Source organism: Sciurus vulgaris (assembly GCF_902686455.1).
Source record: "Sciurus vulgaris genome assembly, chromosome: 17".
Classification (NCBI taxonomy): Eukaryota; Metazoa; Chordata; class Mammalia; order Rodentia; family Sciuridae; genus Sciurus; species Sciurus vulgaris.
Window position 1 is genome coordinate 45,732,065 of NC_136478.1, and position 6,402 is coordinate 45,738,466.

At 34.8% G+C, this 6,402-nt stretch overlaps 1 pseudogene across 1 annotated transcript; it reads left to right on the forward strand.

Annotated features, from left to right (window-relative positions):
- Window positions 1-1,324: 1,324 nt before the first annotated feature.
- Window positions 1,325-2,499, forward strand: LOC306649189 (NADH dehydrogenase [ubiquinone] 1 alpha subcomplex subunit 5-like; annotated as a pseudogene). The gene has a single exon. The product of its transcript is annotated as an NADH dehydrogenase [ubiquinone] 1 alpha subcomplex subunit 5-like (transcript).
- Window positions 2,500-6,402: the final 3,903 nt, after the last annotated feature.

The window sequence follows — 6,402 nt, forward strand, 5'->3', positions numbered from 1 at the left end:
CATTCTAGGCAAGTGCTTGACTACTGAGCTATACCCCCAGCTAGAATAAGGACTTTCATTGTTGAAAAGCCATTAGATTAACAATCATATGGTGGACAGAAAAATTATATATGCATAGAATGCCAAACTAAAACCACACAAATCAAAGAAATAGAACTGTACATTGAAGGGATCAGAGTATTTTCAACTTCATGCCATGGAAAATCTTACTATCCTGATGAGAAGGTGTACTGAATGATTACGTATATTCTGATAAGTACAAATCACCATCTATGATAGTTTTAAAAGTCAGCACCAAAAATCTATGAAGCTTTCATCAATACTTAACCAGAAGCCCAGTATTATAAGCAGCCAAGCCTGCATAAGAAATAAGCAAATGATGGAAAAAGGAAAAAAGAATTTTATGCAGTTTGATCAAACTGGGGAAAAGTAGCTCAAAATTACCTCTGAGTAAAACCTATCCCCTTGCCAACCTGTCTCCTGGGTTCAGTGGAGCCCAACAAGAAGTAAACTCCTCTCCTGTTTCAATACTATGGAGTTAACACTTCACAGGGAGCTTGCAAACTAAAATTTATATTTCTAAAAAGGTAATTAGAACACTATATGTCATATGATATGTGAAAAGATAAAAGCTATTTTTAGAGGAAAACTCAGTGTTGTATATTGCTAAAAAAACAAAAGATGAAGTTCAAGAAAAAATAGTAAAATGGCAAAGGTGTAAAATAAACCCTGGTAAACTGGACCAAAGTTAGAGGTATCATTATGCACTAAACATTTTTAGAAATTGTTTAAGCAAAATTTATGTCCAAAAAAATATTCAAAAATGAATCTAGCTGGGCATGGTGGAACATGTCTGTTATCCCAGGTACTCGGGTGTCTGAGGCAGGAGGCCTTATTTATGTTCAGGGTCAACCTGGGCAACTTAGTGAGACACTGTCTCAAAAATAAACATTTAAAAAGGATTGAGGATGATGCTCAGTGTTAAGAGTGCTTGTATAGCATGTGTAAGACCCTGGGTTCAATTCCCAACACCAAACACATGCACAAAAAAGAAAAATTAATACATTAGGAAGACACGTATGTGTATGTACCACAAAACACTTACTTCAACCATAAGAGAACTGACTCCTTAATTCTGTACTGACATCTCAATTGCAGTCTTAGTCCTACCTTTTTAACATCCCCTTTCTCAGCAACAAAAAAATTTAATAAAGATATACATGATATGAATTATCAACCAATTTGGCATGATTAATATTTATATAATACTTCAATAGTCAAATACATTAAATTATATTCAAGTGAACATTATATTCACCATGGTATACTGCATATTGGGTCATAAAGGAAATATTATTGATCTTTAAAGGATCAAAATTATATACAGTGTGTTCTCTGATCAAATGGGATTAAATTAGAAATATAATGATGAAGAATTTAGAAAATACAAAAATGTTTGGAAATTAACACACTTCTCCATAGTCCCTGGGTTCAAGAAGTGATAAAAAGGAAATAAGAAGGGCTGGGGATGTGGTTCAGTAGTAGAGCACTTGCCTAGCACGTGAGGCACTGGGTTTGATTCTCAGCACCACGTATAAATAAATTAATTAAATAAAGGCCCATCAACAACTAGAAAAATATTTTTAAAAAAAGGAAATAAGAAAATCATTTGAGCTATTTGACAGTGAAAATAAGCACATACAAATTGTGGCATAAGAGGGCCGCATGTGGTCAGGTGTTTGGCGCTGTCATGGCAGGTGTGCTGAAGACCACTGGCCTTGTGGGGTTGGCTATGTGTGAGAATCCACACGAGAGGCTAAGAATATTGTATGCAAAGATTCTTGAAGTTCTTGAACAAATCCCTAAAAATGCAGCATATAGAAAATATACAGAGGAGATTACAATGAGAAACTGGGTATGGTTCAAGCAGAATCAGATGTTAAATTAGAAGACCAACTTCAATTGGCCACATACAAGAGGTGATTCTTCAGGCTGAAAATGAACTAAGTCTGGCAAGAAAAATGCTGCAGTGGAACCATGGGAGCCATTAGTGGAAGAGCCATCTGCCAACCAGTGGAAATGGCCAATATAATCTCTAAATGTCTTCTATGAGATGATGGGAAACTGAGGTAATTAAATGTTCTGTTATTTTAAAAATGTTTCCATGTTCTTGATATAATCAAGAAAACTGACATAGGACGTATTGAAGAGACTAGCGTTTATGGTAGTAGGGTCTTATGAATCAGTTTTTGATTTGTAGAGTATTTGTGCAGATTATTTCAAAGATGGTATTTCTTTGAAAGGTTGTGGGAAGATTTGAAAGTTAATTAGAAAAATTCCTACAGATCTTCATTTCAGAGGCCAAAGTCAAAGGCTTAAGTCTCTTTAGTACTATCTTTAGCATGTTACTTAATTTCATTTCATTACCCTGAAAAAAAAAAGTACTTTCTTATTATTGTCTAAACAATTTTACTGGTCACAGTTTGAGATGAAGTAGTAAGTATGAAAATGTTCAGTAAGTATGAGAATAATGGCAAAAGTAGTTTGTAATAAAATTTTAAATTGTGGACCTCCTTGGCTATGATCTTATGTATAAAGTAAAATTTAAATATATAATTCTATAATGACTTTCAAATCCATTATGTGTCATTTTATTTAAAAACAATTTGTGGAATAGAGTTAAAGTAGAAATTTTGAATTTAAATGCTTATATTAGAAGAATGATCTACAATCTCTTTAAGTGGAAAAGAAAAAGCAAAGTAAACCTTCATTACCTAAAAAAAGGAAATATGAAATGAAAACAAGATATATAATTGCCAAACCCTTTGGGGAAAAAATGAAAATATTGATAATATTGATAAAATATTGATAAAACCCTAACTAGAATTATCAAGAATACAAAACCACAAGGTCTGGTGATATATAGCTCAGTGGCAAAGCACTTGCTCAGCATGCATGAGAGTCTGGGTTCAATGGAGGATGGGGCACACACTGCAAACCAATATCAGGAATGCAAGTGAGCTTATTGCTATGAAATATATAAATATTAGAATTCTAACAAAGGAATTACTGGGAATAACTTCATGTCAACAAATCTGAGAATTTAGACAAAAGAAAATTTTTAAAAATACAAGTTACAAAATAGAAGATGAAACAGAAAATATGTATAGTCCAGAATCTATCAAAAGAAGGTAAATTTGAGACCAAAAACAAAAAGAAAGAAAAAACTTCAAGCCTAAATTATTTTATTAGAGAATTCTACCAGACATTTAAAGAATACCAAAGTTACATAGCCTTTCCAAGAAAATAAGAAAGGTAGTTTCACATCATTTTATGAGGTTAATACTAACCTCATGTAAAAACTTGATAAAGATATTATAAGAAAAGAAACGACAAACCAAAACTCTCATGCAAAAACTTTTTAAATGTTAGCAAATTTAATCTGGAAATATATAAAAAGGAAATACAAAATGAACAATGAATGCACATCTGACTTATGTTAGGGTAACTAAAGAATCAGAGAGATGAGAGGGGTAAAGAAAAAAGGTCTTAAAAAAAAAAAAAAAAGAAAAAAGGTCTTAGTTTACTCAAACCCATGTTTGCTTCTTTGTCTTGAGGGGTAATATGATATAAATGGTTAAGTACAAGGAGAAGTATGTCAGTTATGATTGTTACTATTTTTATTGTTTTTACTTTCAACTTTTCTATGTTATTATACCTAAAGTGTATCAGCTGTTAAAAGCATATGGTTGATTTTGTTCTTTCCATTTAGTCTGATAATATTTATCTTTTTATTGGAATGTTTAGTCTACTTCATTAAATTTAATTTCTAATAATGTTGGGTGTAAATCTATTGATATTTGTTCCTCTTCGTTCCTATTTTTATAATTATTCTTCTTTTATTCTACCATTCTTACCTTCTGTTTTAGTAGTGATTTTAATATTCCAGTTTATAGTGCCATGTATTATTTTTAGTGATTACCATAAAGATGGCAATATCATTCATCATTTACCACAACTAGAATTTTCTATTTTTTTCTTTTCTTTTTTTTTTTTTTTTAGTTGTAGGTGGATACAATACCTTTATTTTATTTATTTATTTATATTTGGTGCTGAGGATTGAACCCAGTGCCTCACACATGCTAGGCAAGTGTTCTACTACTGAGCCACAAGCCCAGCCCTTCATTCATGCTTGTAAAAACTTGAGTACAACCAAGGTTTGGAAATCTGTTTGGCAGTTTTTATAAAAACTAAACATACAACATGTATGATTACACAATCAGTGTGACTCTGCACCATGTAGAGAGTAAGAAGTTGTGCTCCATTTGTGTACCATGTGTCAAAATGCATTCTACTGTGATAACTAAGTAGAACAAATTTTTAAAAAACTAAACATACATATTATATAACTGAGCTATTCCACCCCTATGTATCTCAATAGCAATAATGAATGTGGGGAGCCATCCTTATCTAACAGAATCAGAGTTGGTTGAGCCATGGGACACTGCAGCCTGACTCCCAGGAGCCATGGAGGACTGTCCCAGATTGCAGGGGAATATGTGGCCCTGTGTGGGAGTGGTGCACCATCTGGTTATATGATAGTTTCCCTGATCAGATTGGCTCCCCTAACTCCAACCCATCCTGCTCATCATAAAAGAAGCCCCTCCCAGGCCAGCCCCCTTTATCTGTGTGACTATAAATAAAGGAGCTACTCCATCTTGTTAGAGGCCAGATTTGGTATGGCCTGATACATCAGACCCCCTCTCATTTAAAAAGAGTACTAGCTCTTGTGTGTTTATTGATTAGATAAATTTATGGGTAGATTGATTCATAGTCAACATCGTCCTCCAGCAATTAACCCTTTTCTCATTCATGTGAGACATGGCTGAAAACCCAAACTAGGAGCAATATTTCTACAGAAAAATTAGAAATAACCCAAATTTCCAACAACAGAGGAACGTATAAATAATCTATGTCTTATCCTACAATGAAATGCTACACAGGTAAAAGAAGAACTGCTACATGCATTAACATAGGATGAATTTCAAGATGTTCAATAAAAGATGACTTTACTTACATGAAGTTCAAATAGATAAATGCATAAAGGAGAAGTACATGGAGGAGATCTTTTAATTCAGTGAGATCCAGGTGTTTGGGTAAACTACCCAAGTCCTATGTTATACCCCTGAACAAACACATTTGAGCAGGCTGCCATATCTGTTACACCCAGCAGAAACTAATACCACATTCCTGTATGTATCTACATTTGAAATAACAGGCATGTTTCCAGAGGTCCTTGGAAGGGATGTAAAATTGGTCAAGACATGAGAGTTGTTATAAGTAGAAAAAAAAAAGAATCAGTCAGGCAAGTTCAGCTTTTTCTCCCCCTGGGGATTGAACCCAGGACCTTATATATGCCAGGGAAGCACTCTAGTACACCTACAGTTTCAATATTCAATTTTTAATTTTGCAAAAAGGAATCTATTTTCCAAAAAGATATTTCTATTAATGCACAGCTATGGTTAAATTGAGAAGCACTGGTCTTTTTTGAGGTGTCTCACAGGTGATCAACTGTATCAAGATAAAGCTAAATATCTTCTTTCCAGCCACTGGCTGCCAGGAACCATTAAAGTGATGATGAACACAAACTGCACTTTTTATGAGAAGCATAAAGCCACAGAAGTTGTTGATGAAGAATGGAAAGGTTATGTGATCTGAATTAGTAGCAGGAACAAAAAACAAGGTTTTCCCATGTGGCAGAGTATCTAGACCTATGGCTGTGTCCATATCCTACTTAGTAAGGGGCACTCCTGTTATAGACCAAGAAGAACTAGAGAAAGAAAGCATAAATCTGTTTGGGGTTGCATTGTTGATGCCAATCTGAGCATTCTCAACTTTTTTCTGGTGTGGGGGGAAAAAGAGAGAGAGAGAGGATATTCCTGGACTGATCAATACTACTGTGCCTCATGGCCTGGGGGCCCCCCCAAAAATCTAGCAGAATCTACAAACTTTCCAATCTCCTGGAAAAAGATAATGTCCACCAAAATGTTGTCAGAAAGCTTTCTTAAACAAATAAGGTAAGAAACCCAGGATCAAAATGCCCCAAATTCAGTGTCTGGTTATTCCACATGTCCTGTAACACAAACACTGGTGTATTTCTCTGAAGAAAGAGCCTAAGAAAAATAAGGCCTGTAATCCTGCTGCTTAGAGACTGAGGCCAGCTTCGGTAACCTAGCAAGACCCTGTCTCAAAACAAAAAGTAATTTGTTGAGTGCAGTGACAGAGGATGGGAGAGCAGATATGGGAGAGCAGTTACTGAGATCAGGGGTCTCTGATGCCCTCAAGGCTGTGGCATGCTGGGTTCCTGGGAATGTTTCTCTGCAAGGGCACAGGATGCGTAGC